Genomic DNA, 22986 nt, shown 5'->3' with positions numbered 1-22986 from the left:
GGGTTAGGAGCTAGGGCGGTGGCTGGGGAGAGAGAGGGAGACATCGTGTGAAGTGTGACTGGGGCTAGGGCTAGCACGAATAGGTTTGGGGGGGTGAAGTGTGAGTGTGTTTTTTTTTTTCTGTTCTAAATGGCAAAACGGCGTCGTTTCTAAGAACCGGTCGGTTTCCGGTCCGGTCCAACTGTTCGGTTCCCGGCCGGTTCAACGGTTTTAGAATGGTTTTGTGTTTAACGGTTTTAGAGAGAGGACCGGACCGTTTTCCTTGCCGGTTCCTGGTTGAACCGGCCGGTCCAGTCCGGTTTTCAGAATCTTGGTTGAAACTATTCATTTTGGCATAATGCTTCATTTGTGAAATTGGATTGTAAGCTCACATAGGAGCATCCTTTTTGAAATTCTCAAGCTATATGGACCATGCTTGTTATGTGATTGATTTTACCTTATATCTCCATTTTTCTAAGTTGCATAGCAACCATGTGTCCCACTTTATGTTAATTAGGTGATGCGAACCAAAATTTAAGGTGTGTCATTGATTGATGCGTGATTTTCATAGGTTTTTTTTGTTCATTAAGTTTCCTTGCACAATTATCGATGTCCATTCATCATCCATTTCACAATTGCTTGATTATTTGCTTGAGTGCTTTCATGCTTTCTTATTACTTATTTGTTTGTCTTAACTTACAAGTTTTCTTTAGAGTTTCTCAAGTCCACTAAAATGAGTGAAGTGTATGCCTCTTTTGTGTAAGTGTGACATAGCTTTCAATGCTAGTGTGTGAATTCTATCCCGCACGCAACTTAGAATTCACGTACTATTTTCCTTTATGTCACACACTTATTACTTCACTTTATTTTAGTGATCCTCACCTCATTCCTGTAAATCATGTTGCTTGTATGCGAAGTTTGTATTCGTAGGTTTTGATGAATGACAAACCAACAAACGACATGAAAGACAAACCAACAAACAACTTGAATGAACAAGCATATTGAAAGATCAACCAACATTCAACGTTGAGGAATGAAGAGTTGAAAGCAACACAACAACAACAAGAAACTCAAGTCCACAACATTTGAAGACAAGTATAGTGTCTTAGGACTTAGGTAACTTCTTGTTAAGAACCAATTGCTAAATCTCTCAACACACACTCAAAATATTTTGATGCACATCTTGCAATTCGATGCTAGCCAAATGGTTTAAAAACTTGTTTTCAAAGGTACAAAAGCATAGGAATTGACTCCAACAAGTTTGAGATCAATCCTAAGCATTTTGAAGTGATTTTAAGCCATTCTTTAAGGTTTGCATCGATGCACACTCATCTTGCATCGATGCAAAGCATGCAACGACTTGTTGCATCGATGCAAAGATGTTTGCATCGATGCAACCTAGCTGAAAATTCAAATTTCAGCTTCAAAGACACATTTGCATCGATGCAAAGTGTTATGCATCGATGCAAATGATTCAAAAACATAAAAAACGGCTAGTTTTAACAAAACGGCTCCATCCCATTAACTCCCCAACGTTTCTAAGGTTTGGGAAGTCTATAAATTGATGGATTGAAGCCTTATTTCATACACGTGAGTATTTGCAAACTATCTTGTTCATATTCTTTCATTCTACACATTTTTAAGGTGTTATAATACACAATTTGAGAGAGCAATATCAATTGGTTCAATAGTGCTAAACTTGTAATCATACACTCTTCTAGAGAGTACTCATTTCATCTCAACAATTCTTTGAGAATTGTTTTCTTGTAACACTTTGTAAATTGGAGTGTGATCTCCAAGGTTGAGTCAAGAGTTATAAACACTATAGTCGGTGAGGATACCAAAGAAGTATACTAAGTACTCAAGGCAAATCTTAGAGAAGGAATCTCTAAGTGGAGTGGGTTAGTATACGAGTGGTGATCATATACCGTGAGGTGTTAGAAACTAAGGACTCGGATTGTAAAAGGTTTTGCGCGAGCACCTTGAAGCTTGGCAATAGTGGAACTTCTCAATAGCGATTGAGAAAGAAAGTGGACGTAGGACAAGGATTGTGCCGAACCACTCTAAATAGCGTTTGCATCTCTCCAAACTCATCTCTTCAATATTATTGTCTTTACCTTTGAGCAAATAAATTGTGATCGAAAAGTAGCTTCGTAAGTACTTAAGGAATAGCTTAAGTCCGATTGGTGAAAAGCTTGATCAATTTATTTGAGTTGGTGTCTATTGGAAAGTAAAAGCTCCTTATAAATGCTTAGCAATTGAGTTAAGCTCTTGGAAAAATACTAGTACAATAACACTTTTGTATATTGTCTTTAACTTCCACAAAAAGATTCATTGTTGTTGCAATACTCAATTCACCCCCCCCTCTTGAGTAATTGTGCATAGGTTCTACAATTCCAACAATTCATGCTTTCTTGCTTTTGCGTTTATTTGTCTTGCTATCCTATTTTCTATCTTTCAGAATGATTCACCATAAGTAAAAAGAGAAGCAGAAGAAAGAACATGCAGCAACCGAGGACCCACCAACTGAAGGTAGGGTGATGACGACTCCTTCTACCCCGTTTGATCTTATGTGCACCGAGGACGGTGCAAACTTTTAAGTGTGGGGAGGTCGTCCGGCCAATCGACCGTTTTTGGGTGAAAAATTCTAATCCTAACACTTTCACATTTCATTTTTTTTTCTTCTTCTTCTATTACTAGGTCTTTAAAATTTTTAGTTGCATTTTTTAGGTTGCATATATATATAATAAGCTTAGTCAAAATAATAAAATGTTCCAAAGAATTTATCTATAGGGCACCCCAATTGATTTGATTAAAAAAATTTTCATTGCAACTTGCTTGAATTATATATTGTGGAACATGTTTTTGAGCTAAGAACGCATAAGCTTGTGAGTTTTTGAGCCCAATTGTGTGGTTACATTATATAACTACTATTTTCATTATTGTGTGTATTATTCTCTTTTTATGATTGTAATCTTTGATTTGTTTGATTTTTTATGTCCATTATTTTGTGTATGAATGCATTTATATAATTGAGGCCTTCATTTTAAATAGCTCACTTACCTAAATAGCCTACCCTTTTATCTATCATTGTAGCCAATTTTGAGCCTATTTTAATTCTCTTTTGTTCTTAATTTTAGCACATCACTACCCCTAAGTGAAAAATAATAAATGTCCCTTGTTTGGATCTTTGATTAGCTTAGACTTGTGAGAGTGTGTATCATTTAAGTGCGGGAAGTTTGGGAACATTGGTTGAGATAAAAGTGTATTTTTGTTGAAAATCTTGGGAATAGGGTACATACTCATGCATTAAATGTTTAAACCATATGCATTGATACTTTTGTATATATTTCATTGCAAAAAAAATGAAAAAAGAAAAATAAAAAGAAGGAAAAGAAAAAGAAAAAAAATAAAAAGAGGACAAAATGCCCCAAAGTAAAGTAATAATAACAATGCATATGTGTTGTGATTGAAGAGAATGCATGAGTCCGTGAAAAAGTGAGAATCATGGGTAGCTAGGTATTATGTTTAAATTGTATAGGTTGTTATATATGTTTGGTGAGAGTTTAGGTTAATCAAAGATTCAAATTTCATGCTCACTTGACCATATGCATCCTTACCTTAGAAAGTATGATTAGAAGAGAATTGAGTGGATTAACCCTATACACTAGAACAATTAGAGCGGATACACATCCGGTGAGGGGTTCGATTGCTCAATTACATGTTTTCACCTATGATCATCTCTTATCATGCAAGTTTGTAAATTCTTTTCAATAATTCAATTCAATTGTGGATTTGATTTGATTGTTATTACTTTAGCCCTTATGTTCATATATGTATTCTTGGAAATTGATTTATTTTGACCAAGTAGTTGCATGCATTTAGATAGGTTATATTTAGATAGTTTACATTGAATAAATGTTGATACCCCTTCCTTGTCTCTTTCTTGGTTTAGCATGAGGACATGCTTGGTTTAAGTGTGGGGAGGTTGATAAACCTTAATTTTGTGGTTTATCTTGTGTTGAATTTAGTGGATTTTATCAATTTTTCTCACATTTATTCAATGAAATAGCATGATTTTGTGAATTTCTCCTAAATTGTACTTAAGAGTGAAAACATGCTTTTTAGGCCTTAAAATTGCTAAATTTAATTCACTTTAATTCCATTTGATACCTTGATATGTTTGTTGAGTGATTCCGGGTTTATAAGGCAGGGATTGGATTGAAGAAGTGCAAAAAAAGCATGCAAAGTGGAGAATTCATGAAAAAATGAGGATTTGTGAAAATCATAGCGACGCGCACGTGTGACCAAGAAATTTTGCCAATCGACTTGTGATGAGCGGATAATTTATACGCTTTTTGGCATTGTTTTTAGTATGTTTTTAGTAGGATCTAGTTACTTTTAGGGATGTTTTCTTTAGTTTTTATGTTAAATTCACATTTCTGGACTTTACTATGAGTTTGTGTGTTTTTCTGTGATTTCAGGTATTTTCTGGCTGAAATTGAGGGACTTGAGCAGAAATCAGATTCAGAGGTTGAAGAAGGACTGCTGATGCTGTTGGATTCTGACCTCCCTGCACTCAAAGTGGATTTTCTGGAGCTATAGAACTCGAAATGGCGCGCTTCCAATTTCGTTGGAAAGTAGACATCCAGGGCTTTCCAGCAATATATAATAGTCCATACTTTGGCCAAGAATAGACGACGTAAACTGGCGTTCAACGCCAGCTCTCTGCCAAAATCTGGCATCCAGCGCCAGAAAAGGATCCAAAACCAGAGTTGAACGCCCAAACTGGCACAAATACTGGCGTTCAACTCCACAAATGGCCTCTGCACGTGCAACACTCAGGCTCAGCCCAAACACACACCAAGTGGGCCCCGGAAGTGGATTTATGCATCAATTACTTACTCATGTAAACCCTAGTAGCTAGTTTATTATAAATAGGACCTTTTACTATTGTATTAGGCATCTTTTGATCATCTTTGGATTACCTTACGATCCTTTGATCACGTTTTAGGGGGCTGGCCATCTCGGCCATGCCTGGACCTTTCACTTATGTATTTTTAACGGTAGAGTTTCTACACTCCATAGATTAAGGTGTGGAGCTCTGATGTTCCTCAAAGATTAATGCAAGTACTACTGTTTTCTATTCAATTCTTCTTATTTCGCTTCTAAGATATCCATTCGCACCCAAGAATATGATGAAGGTGATAATTATGTGTGACGCTCATCATCCTTCTCCCTTATGAGCGCGTGCCTGACAAACACTTCCGTTCTACATGAAATAAGCTAGAATGAATATCTCTTAGATCTCCTAACCGGAATCTTCGTGGCGTAAGCTAGAATGATGGCGGCATTCGAGAGAATCCGGAAAGTCTAAACCTTGTCTGTGGTATTCTGAGTAGGATTCAATGATTGAATGACTGTGACGAGCTTCAAACTCGCGAGTGCTGGGCGTTAGTGACAGACGCAAAAGGAGGGTGAATCCTATTCCAGCATGATCGAGAACCGACAGATGAATAGCCGTGCCGTGACAGGGTGCGTGAGCATATTATTCACTGGGAGGAGGGGATGTAGCCACTGACAACGGTGATGCCCTTGCATACAGCCAGCCATGGAAAGGAGTAAGACAGATTGGATGAAGATAGCAGGAAAGCAGAGGTTCAGAGGAACAAAAAGCATCTCCATTCGCTTATCTGAAATTCCTACCAATGAATTACATAAGTATCTCTACCTCTATTTTATTAATTATTATTCGAAAACACAATTATCAATTTATATTTGCCTGACTGAGATTTACAAGGTGACCATAGCTTGCTTCATACCAACAATCTCCGTGGGATTCGACCCTTACTCACGTAAGGTATTACTTGGACGACCCAGTGCACTTGCTGGTTAGTTGTATCGAAGTTGTGACAATCATGAATTAAGATCAGAGCACCAAGCTTTGGAGCCATTACCAGGATTTGTTCGAGCCTGGAGATCACAATTTTGTGCACCAAGTTTTTGGCGCCGTTGCCGGGGATTGTTCGAGTTTGGACAACTGACGGTTCATCTTGTTGCTCAGATTAGGTAATTTTCTTTTTGTTTTCTTTTCAAAAATTTTTCAAAAATATTTCAAAAATCTCTCATCTGTTTTCGAAAAAAAAATATATTATTATTAAAAATGTTTTCAAAAATTTTATTCAAGATTTTTAAGAATGAATTCTAGTGTTTCATGAAGCATGTGAAGCCTGGCTGGCTGTAAAGCCATGTCTAAAATCTTTTGGACTGAGGCTTCCAAACTATCAGAGGTAAGTTACATGCTTGGTAAATGATGAGCAGCAATTTGTTATCAAGATCAATATACTCTGGTGTTAAATGCTGAAGCTTGGCTGGCCATTGGCCATGTCTAGTGTTTTGGACTGGAACTTTCTTTGAAAGCTTGGCTGGCTAGTGAGCCATGTCTAATTCCTGGACTGAAGCTTTAGACTAAGAATGCAAGATTCCTGGAATTCATATTAAAAATTTTGGAATCCTTATTTTTCTTTTTTCAAAACTATTTTCGAAAAATATAAAATAAAAATACAAAAAAAATTAGAAAATCATAAAAATCAAAAATATTTTGTGTTTCTTGTTTGAGTCTTGAGTCAAATCATAAGTTTGGTGTCAATTGCATGTGCATCTTGCATATTTCGAAAATTTCATGCATTCATAGTGTTCTTCATGATCTTCAAGTTGTTCTTGGTAAGTCTTCTTGTTTGATCTTGATGATTTTTTGTTTTGTGTCTTTTCATGTTTATCATATGCATTCTTGAATTCTTAGTGCGTAAGCATTAAAGAATTCTAAGTTTGGTGTCTTGCATGTTTTCTTTGCATTAAAAATTTTTCAAAAATATGTTCTTGATGTTCATCATGACATTCAAAGTGTTCTTGGTGTTCATCTTGACATTCATAGCATTCTTGCATGCATCACATGTTTTGATCTAAAAATTTCATGCATTGCATTTTTTTTGTGTTTTTCTCTCTCATCATAAAAATTCAAAAATCAAAAAAATATCTTTCCCTTTTTCTCTCATCAAATTCGAAAATTTGAGTTGACTTTTTCAAAAATTTTTAAAAATCAAGTTGTTGCCAATGAGTCAAATCAAATTTTCAATTTGACAATCTTATCTTTTTCAAAATCTTTTTCAAAAATCAAATCTTTTTCAAAATTCTTAGTTATTTTCGAAAATTCCAAAAATATTTTTCAAAAATCTTTTTCTTATTTTATATCATAATTTTCGAAAATAACATAATCAATTAATGTTTTGATTCAAAAATTTAAAGTTTGTTACTTGCTTGTTAAGAAAGATTTAAACTTTAAGTTCTAGAATCATATCTTGTGATTTCTTATGAATCAAGTCATTAATTGTGATTTTAAAAATCAAATCTTTTTCAAAACTAATTTCTATCATATCTTTTCAAAAATATCTTCTCATCTTATCTTTTTCAAATATCTTTTCAAAATATCTTTCCTAACCTCCTAACTACTTATCTTTTCAAAAATTGGTTCTCAAAATTTGTTTCAACTAACTAACTAACTTTTTGTTTGTTTCTTAACTTTTTCAAAACCACCTAACTAATTCTCCCTTTCTAATTTTCGAAAATATCTCTCCCCTTTTTCAAAATTTCTTTTTAATTTATTAATTATTTTAATTTTTAAAACTTAATTTTCGAAAATTACTAACAATTTTTCAAAAACCATTTTCAAAAATCACTAACTCCTTTTCAAAAATAATTTTCGAAAATTCCCTCCTTCTCTCTCATTCTATTCTATTTATTCATTCATATCCTAACATCTCATCTCACATCTCTTCCATTCATACAGTTGCATTTCTTCCCTTACATCACATTCTTTGTCTCCCCCTTCTCTTCCACTCACAAAGGGATCCCTATACTGTGGTATAAAGGATCTCTATTATTATTATCATTTTTCTGTCCATTCTTCCTTGTCATATGAGCAGGAGCAAGGATAAGAACATTCTTGTGGAAGCAGATCCAGAACCTGAAAGGACTCTGAAGAGAAAATTAAGAGAAGCTAAAATACAACAATCCAGAGATAACCTTTCAGAAATTTTCGAACAGGCAGAGGAGATGGCAGCCGAAAATAATAATAATGCAAGGAGGATGCTTGGTGACTTTACTGCACCTAATTCCAATTTACATGGAAGAAGCATCTCCATTCCTGCCATTGGAGCAAACAACTTTGAGCTGAAACCTCAATTAGTTTCTCTGATGCAGCAGAACTGCAAGTTTCATGGACTTCCATCTGAAGATCCTTTTCAGTTCTTAACTGAATTCTTGCAGATATGTGATACTGTTAAGACTAATGGAGTAAATCCTGAAGTCTACAGGCTCATGCTTTTCCCCTTTGCTGTAAGAGACAGAGCTAGATTATGGTTGGATTCTCAACCCAAAGACAGCCTGAACTCTTGGGATAAGTTGGTCACGGCTTTCTTAGCCAAGTACTTTCCTCCTCAAAAGCTGAGCAAGCTTAGAGCTGATGTTCAAACCTTCAGACAGAAAGAAGGTGAATCCCTCTATGAAGCTTGGGAAAGATACAAACAGTTGACCAAAAAGTGTCCTTCTGACATGCTTTCAGAATGGACCATCCTGGATTTATTCTATGATGGTTTATCTGAGCTATCAAAGATGTCACTGGACACCTCTGCAGGTGGATCCATTCACCTAAAGAAAACGCCTGCAGAAGCTCAAGAACTCATTGACATGGTTGCTAATAACCAGTTCATGTACACTTCTGAAAGGAATCCTGTGAGTAATGGGACGCCTATGAAGAATGGAGTTCTTGAAGTTGATACTCTGAATGCCATATTGGCTCAGAACAAAATATTGACTCAGCAAGTCAATATGATTTCTCAGAGTCTGCATGGAATGCAAGCTGCATCCAACAGTACTCAAGAGGCTTCTTCTGAAGAAGAAGCTTATGATCCTGAGAACCCTGCAATAGCAGAGGTAAATTACTTAGGTGAACCTCATGGAAACACCTATAACTCAACATGGAGAAATCATCCAAATTTCTCATGGAAGGATCAAAAGCCCCAACAAGGCTTTAATAATGGTGGAAGAAACAGGTTTAGCAATAGCAAGCCTTTCCATCATCAACTCAACTCAGCAACAGACAGAGAACTCTGAACAAAATGCTTCTAATTTAGCAAATCTAGTCTCTGATCTATCTAAGGCCACTGTAAGTTTCATGAATGAAACAAGGTCTTCCATTAGAAATCTGGAAGCACAAGTGGGCCAGCTGAGTAAAAGGATCACTGAAATCCCTCATAGTACTCTCCCAAGCAATACAGAAGAGAACCCAAAAGGAGAGTGCAAGGCCATTGACATAAGCGCCATGGCTGAACCTCTGAGGAAAGGAGAGGATGTGAATCCCAAGGAGGAGGACCTCCTGGGACGTCCAGTGATCAATAAGGAGCTTCCCTCTGAGGAACCAAAGGACTCTGAGGCTCATCTAGAGACTATAAGAGATCCCATTGAACCTCCTTATGCCCTTCATGAGCTCTGATGAGTATCCCTCTTCTGAAGAGAATGAGGATGTTACTGAAGAGCAAACTGCCAAGTTTCTTGGTGCAATCATGAAGCTGAATGCCAAATTGTTTGGCATTGATGCTTGGGAAGTTGAACCTCCCTTGTTCATCAATGAACTAAGTGATCTGGATCAACTGACATTGCCTCAGAAGAGACAGGATCCTGGAAAGTTCATAATACCCTGTACCATAGGCACCATGCTCTTTAAGGCTCTGTGTGACCTTGGTTCAGGAATAAACCTCATGCCCCTCTCTGTAATAGAGAAACTGGGAATCTATGGGGTGCAAGCTGCTAAAATCTCACTAGAGATGGCAGACAGCTCAAGAAGACAGGCTTATGGACAAGTAGAAGATGTATTAGTAAAGGTTGAGGGCCTTTACATACCTACTGATTTCATAGTCCTGGATACTGGAAAGGAAGAGGATGAATCCATCATCCTAGGAAGACCTTTCCTGGCCACATCAAGAGCTGTGATTGATGTTGACAGAGGTGAAATAGTCCTTCAATGGAATGAGAACTCCCTTGTATTCAAAACTCAAGGATCTCCCTCTGCAACCATGGAGAGGAAGCAGGAAAAGCTTCTCTCCAAGCAGAGTCAACCAAAGACCCCACAGTCAAACTCTAAGTTTGGTGTTGGGAGGCCACAACCAAACTCTAAGTTTGGTGTTGAACTCCCATATCCAAACTCTAAGTTTGGTATTGGAGAGTCCCAACAAAGCTCTGCACATCTGTGAGGCTCCATGAGAGCCCACTGTCAAGCTATTGACATTAAAGAAGCGCTTGTTGGGAGGCAACCCAATGTTTATCTAATTCTTATTTTTATTGTTTTTCATGTTTTCTTAGGTTCATGATCATGTGGAGTCACAAAATAAATAGAAAAATTGAAAACGGAATCAAAAACAGCAAAAGAAAAATTACACCCTGGAGGAGCATCTGTCTGGCGTTCAGCGCCAGAACAGAGCATGGTTCTGGCGCTGAACGCCCAAAATAGGCAGCTTCTGGGCGCTGAACGCCAGAACAGGCATGGTTCTGGCGTTCAACGCCAGAAATGGCACACAAATGGGCGTTGAACGCCCAAAATGGCCACCAACCTGGCGCTGAACGCCCAGAGTTGGATACAAAGGCATTTTTACATGCCTAATGGGTGCAGGGATGGAATTCCTTGAACACCTCAGGATCTGTGGACCCCACAGGATCCACTCAGGATCTGTGGACCCCACAGGATCCCCACCTACCTCCACTCACTTCTTCTCACCACTCTCTTTCACACAATCCCATAAACACTCTTACCCAAAAACCCCTCACCAATCACCTCAATCTCTCTTTCCCACTAAACCTTCACCACTCACATCCATCTCCTCTTCCCCATAAACCTACCTCATAAACTCCACCTACCTTCAAATTCACACAACACACCCCTCTACACTCTCCTTGGCCGAAACCACATCTCCCTCTCCCTCTCCATATTTCTTCTTTTTCTTCTTCTATTCTTTTGTTTATTGCTCGAGGGCGAGCAATATTCTAAGTTTGGTGTGGTAAAAGCATAGCTTTTTTGTTTTTCCATTACCATTGATGGCACCTAAGACCAGAGAATCCTCTAGAAGAGGGAAAGGGAAGATAAAAGCTTCCACATCCGAGTCATAGGAGATGGAAAGGTTCATCTCCAAAGCCCATCAAGACCACTTCTATGATGTTGTGGCCAAGAAGAAGGTGATCCCTGTGGTCCCTTTTAAACTCAAAAGAAATGAGTATCCGGAGATCCGACATGAAATTCAAAGAAGAGGTTGGGAAGTTATAACAAATCCCATCCAACAAGTCGGCATCCTAATGGTTCAAGAGTTCTATGCCAATGCATGGATTACCAAGAACCATGATCAAAGTAAGAACCCGGACCCAAAGAACTATGTTACAATGGTTCGGGGGAAATACTTAGATTTTAGTCCGGAGAATGTGAGGTTGGCGTTCAACTTGCCATACATGGAAGAGAACGCACGCCCCTACACAAGGAGAGTCAACTTTGATCAAAGGTTGGACCAAGTCCTTATGGACATATGTGTAGAAGGAGCTCAATGGAAGATTGACTCCAAAGGCAAGCCGGTTCAACTAAGAAGATTGGACCTCAAGCCTATAGCTAGAGGATGGTTGGAGTTTATTCAATGCTCAATCATTCCCACTAGCAACCGGTCTGAAGTTACTATAGACCGGGCCATCATGATCCATAGCATCATGATTGGAGAAGAGGTGGAAGTTCATGAGATTATACCTCAAGAACTCTACAAGGTGGCTGACAAGTCCTCCACCATGGCAAGGTTAGCCTTTCCTCACCTCATTTGCCACCTATGCAATTCAGCTGGGATTGACATAGAGGGAGATATCCTCATTAAAGAGGAAAAGCCCATCACTAAGAAAAAGATGGAGCAAGCAAGAGAGCCCAGTCATGGAGCTCAAGAGGCGCAAGAAGCTCATTTCCATGAGATCCCGGAGATGCCTCGAATGCACTTTCCTCCACAAAATTATTGGGAGCAAATCAACACCTCCCTAGGAGAATTGAGTTCCAATATGGGACAACTAAGGGTGGAACATCAAGAGCACTCCATCATGCTTCATGAAATAAGAGAAGATCAAAAAGCAATGAGGGAGGAGCAACAAAGACAAGGAAGAGACATAGAAGAGCTCAAGGACATCATTGGTTCCTCAAGAAGGAAACACCACCATCACTAAGGTGGATTCATTCCTTGTTCTTGCTTTCTCTGTTTTTCGTTTTCTATATTATGTGCTTATCGATGTTTGTGTCTTCATTACATGATCATTAGTAGTTAGTAACTTTGTCTTAAAGTTATGAATGTCCTATGAATCCATCACCTCTCTTAAATGAAAAATGTTTTAATTCAAAAGAACAAGAAGTACATGAGTTTCGAATTTATCCTTGAACTTAGCTTAATTATATTGATGTGGTGACAATGCTTCTTGTTTTCTGAATGAATGCTTGAACAGTGCATATGTCTTTTGAAGTTGTTGTTTAAGAATGTTAAATATGTTGGCTCTTGAAAGAATGATGACTAGGAGACATGTTATTTGATAATCTGAAAAATCATAAAAATGATTCTTGAAGCAAGAAAAAGCAGCAAAAAAAAACAAAGCTTGCAGAAAAAAAAAGGGGGCAAAAAAAATAAAAAAAAATAGAAAGAAAAAGAAAAAGCAAGCAGAAAAAGCCAATAACCCTTAAAACCAAAAGGCAAGGGCAAATAAAAAGGATCCCAAGGCTTTGAGCATCAGTGGATAGGAGGGCCTAAAGGAATAAAATCCTGGTCTAAGCGGCTAAACCAAGCTGTCCCTAACCATGTGCTTGTGGCGTGTAGGTGTCAAGTGAAAACTTGAGACTGAGCGGTTAAAGTCAAGGTCCAAAGCAAAAAAAAAAAAGAGTGTGCTTAAGAACCCTGGACACCTCTAATTGGGGACTTTAGCAAAGCTGAGTCACAATCTGAAAAGGTTCACCCAATTATGTGTCTGTGGCATTTATGTATCCGGTGGTAATACTGGAAAACAAAGTGCTTAGGGCCACGGCCAAGACTCATAAAGAAGCTGTGTTCAAGAATCATCATACTGAACTAGGAGAATCAATAAATCTATTCGAAATCTGAAGTTCCTATAGATGCCAATCATTCTGAACCTCAATGGATAAAGTGAGATGCCAAAACTATTCAAGAGGCAAAAAGCTATAAGTCTCGCTCATATGATTGGAGCTATGTTTCATTGATAGTTTGGAATTTATAGTATATTCTCTTCTTTTTATCCTATTTGATTTTCAGTTGCTTGGGGACAAGCAACAATTTAAGTTTGGTGTTGTGATGAGCGGATAATTTATACGCTTTTTGGCATTGTTTTTAGTATGTTTTTAGTAGGATCTAGTTACTTTTAGGGATGTTTTCTTTAGTTTTTATGTTAAATTCACATTTCTGGACTTTACTATAAGTTTGTGTGTTTTTCTGTGATTTCAGGTATTTTCTGGCTGAAATTGAGGGACTTGAGCAGAAATCAGATTCAGAGGTTGAAGAAGGACTGCTGATGCTGTTGGATTCTGACCTCCCTACACTCAAAGTGGATTTTCTGGAGCTACAGAACTCGAAATGGCGCGATTCTAATTGCGTTGGAAAGTAGACATCCAGATCTTTCGAGCAATATATAATAGTCCATACTTTGGCCAAGAATAGACGACGTAAACTGGCGTTCAACGCCAGCTCTCTGCCCAAATCTAGCGTCCAGCGCCAGAAAAGGATCCAAAACCAGAGTTGAACGCCCAAACTGGCACAAATACTGGCGTTCAACTCCACAAATGGCCTCTGCACGTGCAACACTCAGGCTCAGCCCAAACACACACCAAGTGGGCCCTGGAAGTGGATTTATGCATCAATTACTTACTCATGTAAACCCTAGTAGCTAGTTTATTATAAATAGGACCTTTTACTATTGTATTAGGCATCTTTTGATCATCTTTGGATTACCTTACGATCCTTTGATCACGTTTTAGGGGGCTGGCCATCTCGGCCATGCCTGGACCTTTCACTTATGTATTTTTAACGGTAGAGTTTCTACACTCCATAGATTAAGGTGTGGAGCTCTGCTGTTCCTCAAAGATTAATGCAAGTACTACTGTTTTCTATTCAATTCTTCTTATTTCGCTTCTAAGATATCCATTCGCACCCAAGAACATGATGAAGGTGATGATTATGTGTGACGCTCATCATCCTTCTCCCTTATGAGCGCGTGCCTGACAAACACTTCCGTTCTACATGAAATAAGCTAGAATGAATATCTCTTAGATCTCCTAACCGGAATCTTCGTGGCGTAAGCTAGAATGATGGCGGCATTCGAGAGAATCCAGAAAGTCTAAACCTTGTCTGTGGTATTCTGAGTAGGATTCAATGATTGAATGACTGTGACGAGCTTCAAACTCGCGAGTGCTGGGCGTTAGTGACAGACGCAAAAGGAGGGTGAATCCTATTCCAGCATGATCGAGAACCGACAGATGAATAGCCGTGCCGTGACAGGGTGCGTGAGCATATTATTCACTGGGAGGAGGGGATGTAGCCACTGACAACGGTGATGCCCTTGCATACAGCCAGCCATGGAAAGGAGTAAGACAGATTGGATGAAGATAGCAGGAAAGCAGAGGTTCAGAGGAACAAAAAGCATCTCCATTCGCTTATCTGAAATTCCTACCAATGAATTACATAAGTATCTCTACCTCTATTTTATTAATTATTATTCGAAAACACAATTATCAATTTATATCTGCCTGACCGAGATTTACAAGGTGACCATAGCTTGCTTCATACCAACAATCTCCGTGGGATTCGACCCTTACTCACGTAAGGTATTACTTGGACGACCCAGTGCACTTGCTGGTTAGTTGTATCGAAGTTGTGACAATCATGAATTAAGATCAGAGCACCAAGCTTTGGAGCCATTACCAGGATTTGTTCGAGCCTGGAGATCACAATTTCGTGCACCAACGTGCACGTGTCACCCACGCGTACGCGTGACACTTGTCACGTGACCTCATTAAAGGAACACGCTGGGGTGATTTTTGAGCTCATCCAGGCTTAAATCTAACTCATTTCTGAAGCTATTTGATGTAGAATTCAAGAGGGAACAAAGGGGGAGCAATTAGATTAGTGTAGAAACATATCTTAGGGTAGTTTTCTAGAGAGAGAAGATCCCTCTTCTCTCTAGAATTAGAGTTCTTAGTTTAATTTCATCTTAGATTTAGATTTTAATTCTTATTTTCATCTAGTTTCTTTTACCTTTCCATGTTTTATTGCCTTAATTTCCTTAGTTTATCTTGTTAATTTCTCATTTGAACCACTTTTTAGTTTATGAACATTCTTGTTACTGTTAATTTCATTTAATGCAATTTGATATTTTATGTTCTTTTCTTGCTTGCTTGAGTTATTATTGTTATTTTCTTGCATTTGGTAGTTTAGATTTTATATTTCTTGCAATTTAATATGCTTTTCTTTTTTATGCACACCAAGTGTTTGATAAAATGTTTGGCTTAGTTTTAGAGAAGTTTTTGAGCATTCTTGGCTTGGAAAGAGAAGTTAGGTACTCTTGAGTCATTGATACCCAATTTATATTGGTGATCTAGAGTTGTTAGTTAATCTTGTTTCCATTGACATGAATGCCTCTTTAGTATCTTTAGTTGTTTTTTTTTTTAATTTCTTGCTATTTAATTTCTTGCTTCTTTATCAACCCATCTTTGTGAAACTCATAACCAATAATTGAGCACTCGATTGTGATTCCTAGGGAGAACGACCCGGGAGTAATACTCTCGATCATTTTTATTAGGTTGAATTTGTGACAACCAAACTAAACTTTGATGGAGAATCCATTGTTGGTCTAGACTATGCTTGCAACGAAGTGATTCAATTGTTTTGAGAAATTCTAGACCGGCATAAATCCTCACATCACCAGGTTTTGATTCTTCACAATATAAATAATGGCTTCAAGATAATTATAATCTTTAATCATGACTACTTGCTTCTATGGATTCTGTCTTCAAAAACAAAATGGTAAATTATGTTTATAGCTATCAAATTTGGAGTAAAATAGAGAAATATTTTACTAAATAAACAACTTATAGAGTTAAATAGTTCAAAACACAACTAAAGACAATAAAAAAAAAACTGTGTCTCACTACCTCATACTACATTTATAAGATCAAAATCATTAATGAATATTAACAATTGATCATTCACACAGTTAACTCCAAACATGAGATGTTTAGTTTGTGTGACGTTGAAACACAAAATTTGATATTTGATAATATGATTGAAAGTTTTCACAAGACTGATCAATTTATGATTCAAGCCAATCTCACTCAGAGTTCTTTCCCTTCATTTGCAATTTTTGGAAGAGGATATAGTGGAAGAAAAGGTAGAGGAGATCGATTCTCTAGAAGAGGATGTTTCTTTGGTAATTTATCTCGACCTCAATGCCAAATTTGTGGCTTTTTTTTGTCACATTGCTTGACATTATTTCAATAAATTCAATCACGAATACCACCTTTATCTTAGACTCAAGGTGTTCCATCAACTACTTTCGCTTTTTTTTTGAATGGGATTAAACTTTGTATTAACAGTTAAGGCTTAAGATGTCTTTATAGACCATATTATATATTTCCAAAGGCATCTCTTCCAGCCATACCATATTTGGTTTGGTAAGAGCTAGATTAGCTAAAGTGTGGGCTAATAAATTTCCATTTCTCTTAACATGTGAGATTTGGTAAAACCTAAAACAATTTAAAAGAGTTTTGCAATTAGAAGTTATAAGACCAAAATGATCTCCTTGTGCCTGACTACCAAAAAAGCCCTTTACAATTTCTATATTATCACTTTCAATTTCTATCAAAAAAAAAAAACAACATTGTAGAGCAAATTTTAGGCCCAAAAACAAGGTCATGGCCTCAGCCTCCCTAATTGAAAGTGATGAATCAATCTCCAATGTGGCTGCTCCTATACACACTCCATCTTCATCTCTAATAATGGCTCCTGCACTACTTCTATATTCATTAACAATAGCAGCGTCCACATTTAATTTGTACCTACCTGGTTGGGGAGCTATCCAGAATGTCGTGCTTTGGTTATCCGGTGGAACTTCCCAATTTGGCTTGTGTGATGGCACCAACATAGCCTCAGCTTTAGCGAAGATTCCCTGCGCCTTCTCGCTGCCAATTCCGATGAGGTGTCTTCTCCTTCGAATATCAATTTGTTTCTTCCCAACCATATGCTTTGAAGGCTGCACAATTTGAAGGCTGTACAATTTAAACCTCGGGTCGTCTCACAAGAAATTGCAATGAAGTGCTCAATTATTGGTTATAAAGGAACAAGGGGGATTTGATTTTGCAATTGACAAGAAAAGTAAATGACAAGAAAGTAAATGATAATTAACTAATAAAGGAAAGGAAAAGAACTCTTGGCTAAGGCACTGAAATTGAGATCACCATCCTTGTCTAACAACCATACATTGACAATTATGAGGGACCAACCCATCAAGTCTACTTCTATACTTGAAGTAAGTCAAATAGGCTTGATCAACATCAACCCATAAGTCCCAACCTAGCTTCTAATTGACTTAGTAGTAGGCTAGTGTTAATGGGTATCAAATTGACCACTAAGGGTTCTCAAATCACCAATTCAATGAGACCCAATGACTCAAGGTCACCCAATTCCCTTAGTCTAGGCCAAGAGTGTGGAACTACTCTATAACTAGTGTAAATATTTTATCAAACACCTAGAGTGCAATAAAAATAAACATCACAAAATGAAAGAATTAATGAAACCCATAACTAACACAAACAAGAAACCAACAATAGCAATTAAGATCAACATAAAAAGACATAGAAACATAAAATTGCATTGAAAGAAAATAAAAATCCAACAAGGGTTCATGAAAATAAAAATAGCAACATAAAGAAATCAACAAGAATGAAAAATTGAATCTAAGAAAATTTGACCTAAACTACCCTAAATTCTAGAGAGAAGTCCCTTCTCTCTTTAGAATTCTAACCTAAAATATAATGAAAATTCTAATATGACTACTTGGTTCATTTTTCCTTCAATCCCTGGTTCAATAGCATCAGAAATAGGTTGGATTGGGCCCAAAATGCTTCAAAAATCGCTGGTCACGTGTTGCCTTTAAGTGAGTCACGCTAAATCTGCGACGCGCATGCATGGGTGACGCGTACGTGTCACCTAACTGCAAGGCAACTATGGCAAATTGCATATCATTTTGAAACTCTGGATGTTAGCTTTCCAATGCAACTGGAACCTCCTCATTTGAACCTCTGTAGCTCAAGTTATGATCGATTTAGTACGAAGAGGTCAGGATTGATAGCTTAGCAATTCCTTCATTTCTTCATGAGTTCTCCCACTTTGCATGCTTTTCTTCCATTTAATTCAAGCCATTCTTGCCTTCAAAACCTTAAATCACTCAAACAAACATATCAAGGCATCGAATAGAATTAAAATGAATTAAATTTAACAATTTTAAGGCCTAAAAAGCATGTTTTCACTCTTAAGCACAAATTAGGGAGAGTTTACAAAACCATGCTATTTTAGTGAATAAGTGTGAGATAAGTTGATAAAATCTCCTAAATTCAACACAAGATAAACCACAAAATTGGGGTTTATCAAACTTTCTCACACTTATACCAAGCATGTCCTCATGCTAAGAATAAAAAAGGACAAGAAAAAGGGATATGAACATTTATTTAATGCAATCTATCTATATGAATGCAACTAAATGCAAAATGCTTCTACCTACTTGGTTAAAAATGAATCAATCTCCAAGAACATATATAAGCATGTTGGGCTCACATAGCATGATGATTCATGAATTCCACCAATTCAAATCTCAAAATAAATTACAAGTAGACTTGCAAGAAGAAAGCTCATGAAAGCCGGGAACAAGAAATTGAGCATCAAACCCTTATCAGAAGTGTATCCGCTCTAGTCGCTCAAATGTATAGGGTTAATTCACTCAATTATCCTCTAATCATGCTTTTCAATATTTGTTTTTCATCTAACAATCAACAATTATTCAATGCATGCATACATTTATCATGAGAACTTATTCATAGGTTGTAATGGGGTTAGGATAAAGGTAAGGATATATATATGGCTAAGTGAGCTTAAAATTTGCATCTTTGACTAACATAGGCTCTCACCAAACACATATAACAACCTATACAATTCTAATATACCACCTAGCTACCCATGATTCCCACTTTTTCACATACTCATGCATTCTCTTCAATTCACATTCCATATGCATTGTTATTATTACCTTATTTTGGGGTATTTTTCTCCCTTTTTTATTGGTTCTTTTTTCTTTTTCTATTTTATTTTTTTCTTTTTATATTTTTTTTCTTTTTCTTTATCATTTTTTTCTTTCCAAGCTAAAATATATACAAGAGCATCAATACATATGGTTTAAACATTCAATGCATGAGTATGTACCCAATTCCCAATATTTTCAATAAAAATACAAAAGCACTCTTTTATCCCAACCAATATTCCCAAATTTTCCTTATCTAATTGATACATACTCTCACTAGCCTAAGCTAATCAAAGATCTAAATTAAGGACATTTATTATTTTTCACTTAGGGATAGTGATGTGTTAAAATTAAGAACAAAAAAGGGTTTAGCATAGGCTCAAAGTGGGATAACAATGGTAAATAAAAGGTAAGGCCATTTGGGTAAGTGAGCTCAAATGAAATAAAGGCCTCAATCATATAAATGCATTCATACACGAAATAATAAAAATAAAGAATCAAACAAATCAAGGATTACAATCATAGAGAGAGAATAATACACAAAAGAATGGAAATAAGTGGTTATATGATGTAACCACACAATTGGGCCCAAACTCACATGCTTATGTGTTCTTAGCTAAAAAATCATGTTCCAAAATTAATTCCTTCAAGCAAGTTCAACAAAAAAAAAATTTCATTCAAATTGGTAGGGTGCCCTAAAACAGTTTTTTTGGAAAGGAAATCATCACTCTAACCAAGTAGTCCTAATAAGAAAGAAGTGGTAAAATATGTACAAATTCTAACTATCATGCAATTTACCATGCAATGCAACAACTATTTAACAAAGAAAATTAAGCATTGGTGTTGGAAAAGGAAATTGTTACCCACGGAGGTCGGTCCTCGACCTCCCCACACTTGAAGGTTGCACCGTCCTCGGTGCATGCAAAGAAGAGCAAGGTGGATGGGTTGCTACAACTGATGAGCTCCTTCAAAAGGTTGTACGGAGGGACTTATTTGTTGTCCCATTTAGAAGCTTTTCCCTTTTCCTCTCGGTGGCCAGCCTAAAAGGAGAGAAAAAGGAAGAAGAATAAGCCTATGAGCAAAGATATCAAAACAAATAGAACATAGGCAGTGGATAATTCCAAATAAGAGTAGGGTTCTCAAGTATATGGTAGCTACAATATATAAGTGAGAGAGCAATATAGGCAAGAGCATATCAACTAACACTTGATGTAAGAGTAAAGTCAAAGCATAAGTAAATGATATGAAGAGAGCACTCAGAATCATCAATTTCAAATAGGAAAGAGTGGGTCATGAAAGACAATATGAGTTCATATCAATGCACAAAGGATGCAAGAGTCATCAAAGATTAAGCATTGATTTAAAAGTTTCGTCACCCAACAATATCAAACAAGTCAAGAAGCACCAAAATAATCCAAGAAATTCTCAACAATTGAGTAGGAAAATTCAACACCAATATTAAAATAAAAAACTTAGAAAATAAGAACAAGCTACAAAAAAAATTTAAAATGCAATGGATGAAAATAAGCAAATGCAACATACAAAAGAAAATGAAAAATAAGAAAAATAAGAAGTGAAATTTTAGAGAAGAAGAAAGTAAGAAAGGAAGAAGAGAGAAGAAGAAAAGAGAACAGAAGGAAGAAGAAAGAAGAAGAAAGGAGAAGAAACAGGGGAGAAACAGGGCGCAAAAGTGACGCGCGCGCGTGGGCGACGCGTACGAGCGAGAAGCAGGAAGGCCAAGTGACGCGTACGCCTTGGCGACGCACACGCATGGATGGCAAAAAGAGCGACTGACGCGTGATCGTTGTCCACGCCTACGCGTGGAGAGCAATTGTGCTCCGTGCATGAAATCTGCACAGTACCAGCGCAACTCTCTGGTTTTTCTACCAGGAGTTCCAACTTCAACATATGACGCATGCGCGTCATCCACGCTCACGCGTGGGTGTGTGAAAAAGACCAGTGACGCATACGCGTCGTCCACGCTTACGCGTGGAACGCCCCCCCCCCTTTTAAAGAAGCTTAAAAACAGAATTTAAAGTACTCCTTACACTATGTATAACTCTAATCCCACCAAAATTTAAATTCAACAAAAAATCTATTCAGTTTTTGAAAAATTTTTAAAAACAACGCAAACAAAACTTGCACTTCAAGAAAAATGCAATTCAAAAACAACTATTCTAAATCAAAACATGAATCCAACAAGAAACCTATCAATCAAAGCAATATGTACAAGGGTATAGAAAATAAGGGGAAAAAACTACCTACAATGGCAACTCAATTCATCCATTAAATTTATCTACAAGAGAATGGAAAGAGTTTACCCTAGTGGGGTGTCTCCCACCTAGCACTTTTATTTATTGTCCTTAAGTTGGACAATTGGAAGGCTCCTTGTCAAGGTGGTTTATGCTTGTATTGGTCCTTGAACTTCTAAGGATGCTTGCTTCTCAAACGGTTGTTAGAATTTCCAACCGAATTCACCAAACTTGGGTGAAGTTCTTCCCAAGATATGAGCTCCCAAAATTGGTCTTCATGTTGTGATCCGGGATCCTATATCTTATTTTCACACCCGTCTTCTAATTGTCATCATTGTTCTATTCGGGTGGTAAGCACATAGAATTCTCATTAGAGTACCAAATTCTCCTCCTAGATCCATACAATTTAGCATTCCTCCAACCATGGTACCTATGCCTTGAGGGTTCAACCTTAATGAGCCTAACATCATTTTGCCAACCACTACACAACTCTCCCTTACTCTTCAATTCACAAAGAGCTCTAATGAAGGGGTGGTCCCAATGATCTTGCAAGTTCCACTCCCTTGTGCTCTTCTTTGACTACCTCCACCTCTTGGCAAGCTTCTTCAATTTCAATTCCTTGCTCACCAACTTCTTCTATACATTTCTCATTGTTCAAGTCATGTGTTGGAGGTTGTGGTATAGCTTCCTCATCATCAATTTCACAACACAATGAGGAAGGTTCAACAATCTCAAATAGCACATTAGTTGGTGTGGAATTATCTTCAATGGTATAACTTGTCGCTTGCTCAACCTCTTCTAATCTTCCATCTTCCACAATATGCCTAGGAGGTTGTAAAATCCTCCTCCACATCGAATTCATGCTCAATGGAAGAATGTTCAACAACTTTCACAAAATCATCAACAACATTACTTGGTGTGGGAGTATTCTCAAGCTTGAAATCCACCTCTTGTTCAACTTCTCCTAGGTCTTCAACCACTTCTTCTTCTTCAACGATCTCTTCCTCCTCCACTTGTTGCAAGACATACCCCATCTCTTTGTCCTCATGTTGGGATTCTAAAATCTCCTTCATGCTCTACTCTTCGGTTGATTTCTCACATTCATCTGTGGAGATGCTTTGTCTACGGTATGAATCCCATGAGTCCAAGTTGGCTTTAACTTTGGCAAGGTTAGCCTCGATAGCTTCGTTCATCCTTTGGGCTTCCTCTTGCTCCTTTTGACGGATGACTGCTTGAAACCGATCCATTGCTTCCTTGAGATGATCCCATGACTCTTGTTCCACTTGACTAACATAGGTAGGATTATATTGCTCTTGGATTGATGGACATGGATATTCTTCCATGG

General features: G+C 37.4%; 1 non-coding gene across 1 annotated transcript; it reads right to left on the bottom strand.

The window, feature by feature from the left end:
• Nucleotides 1-8487: 8487 nt before the first annotated feature.
• Nucleotides 8488-8595, bottom strand: LOC112767684 (small nucleolar RNA R71). Its single transcript, XR_003185126.1, has one exon. It is a non-coding gene; the product is annotated as a small nucleolar RNA R71 (small nucleolar RNA).
• Between the last annotated feature and the right edge of the window lie 14391 nt (nucleotides 8596-22986).

Source organism: Arachis hypogaea, chromosome 17, assembly GCF_003086295.3.
Source record: "Arachis hypogaea cultivar Tifrunner chromosome 17, arahy.Tifrunner.gnm2.J5K5, whole genome shotgun sequence".
Lineage (NCBI taxonomy): Eukaryota > Viridiplantae > Streptophyta > Magnoliopsida > Fabales > Fabaceae > Arachis > Arachis hypogaea.
Note: the sequence above shows the minus strand (reverse complement) of the source record. Positions and strands in the feature narration are given on the sequence as shown.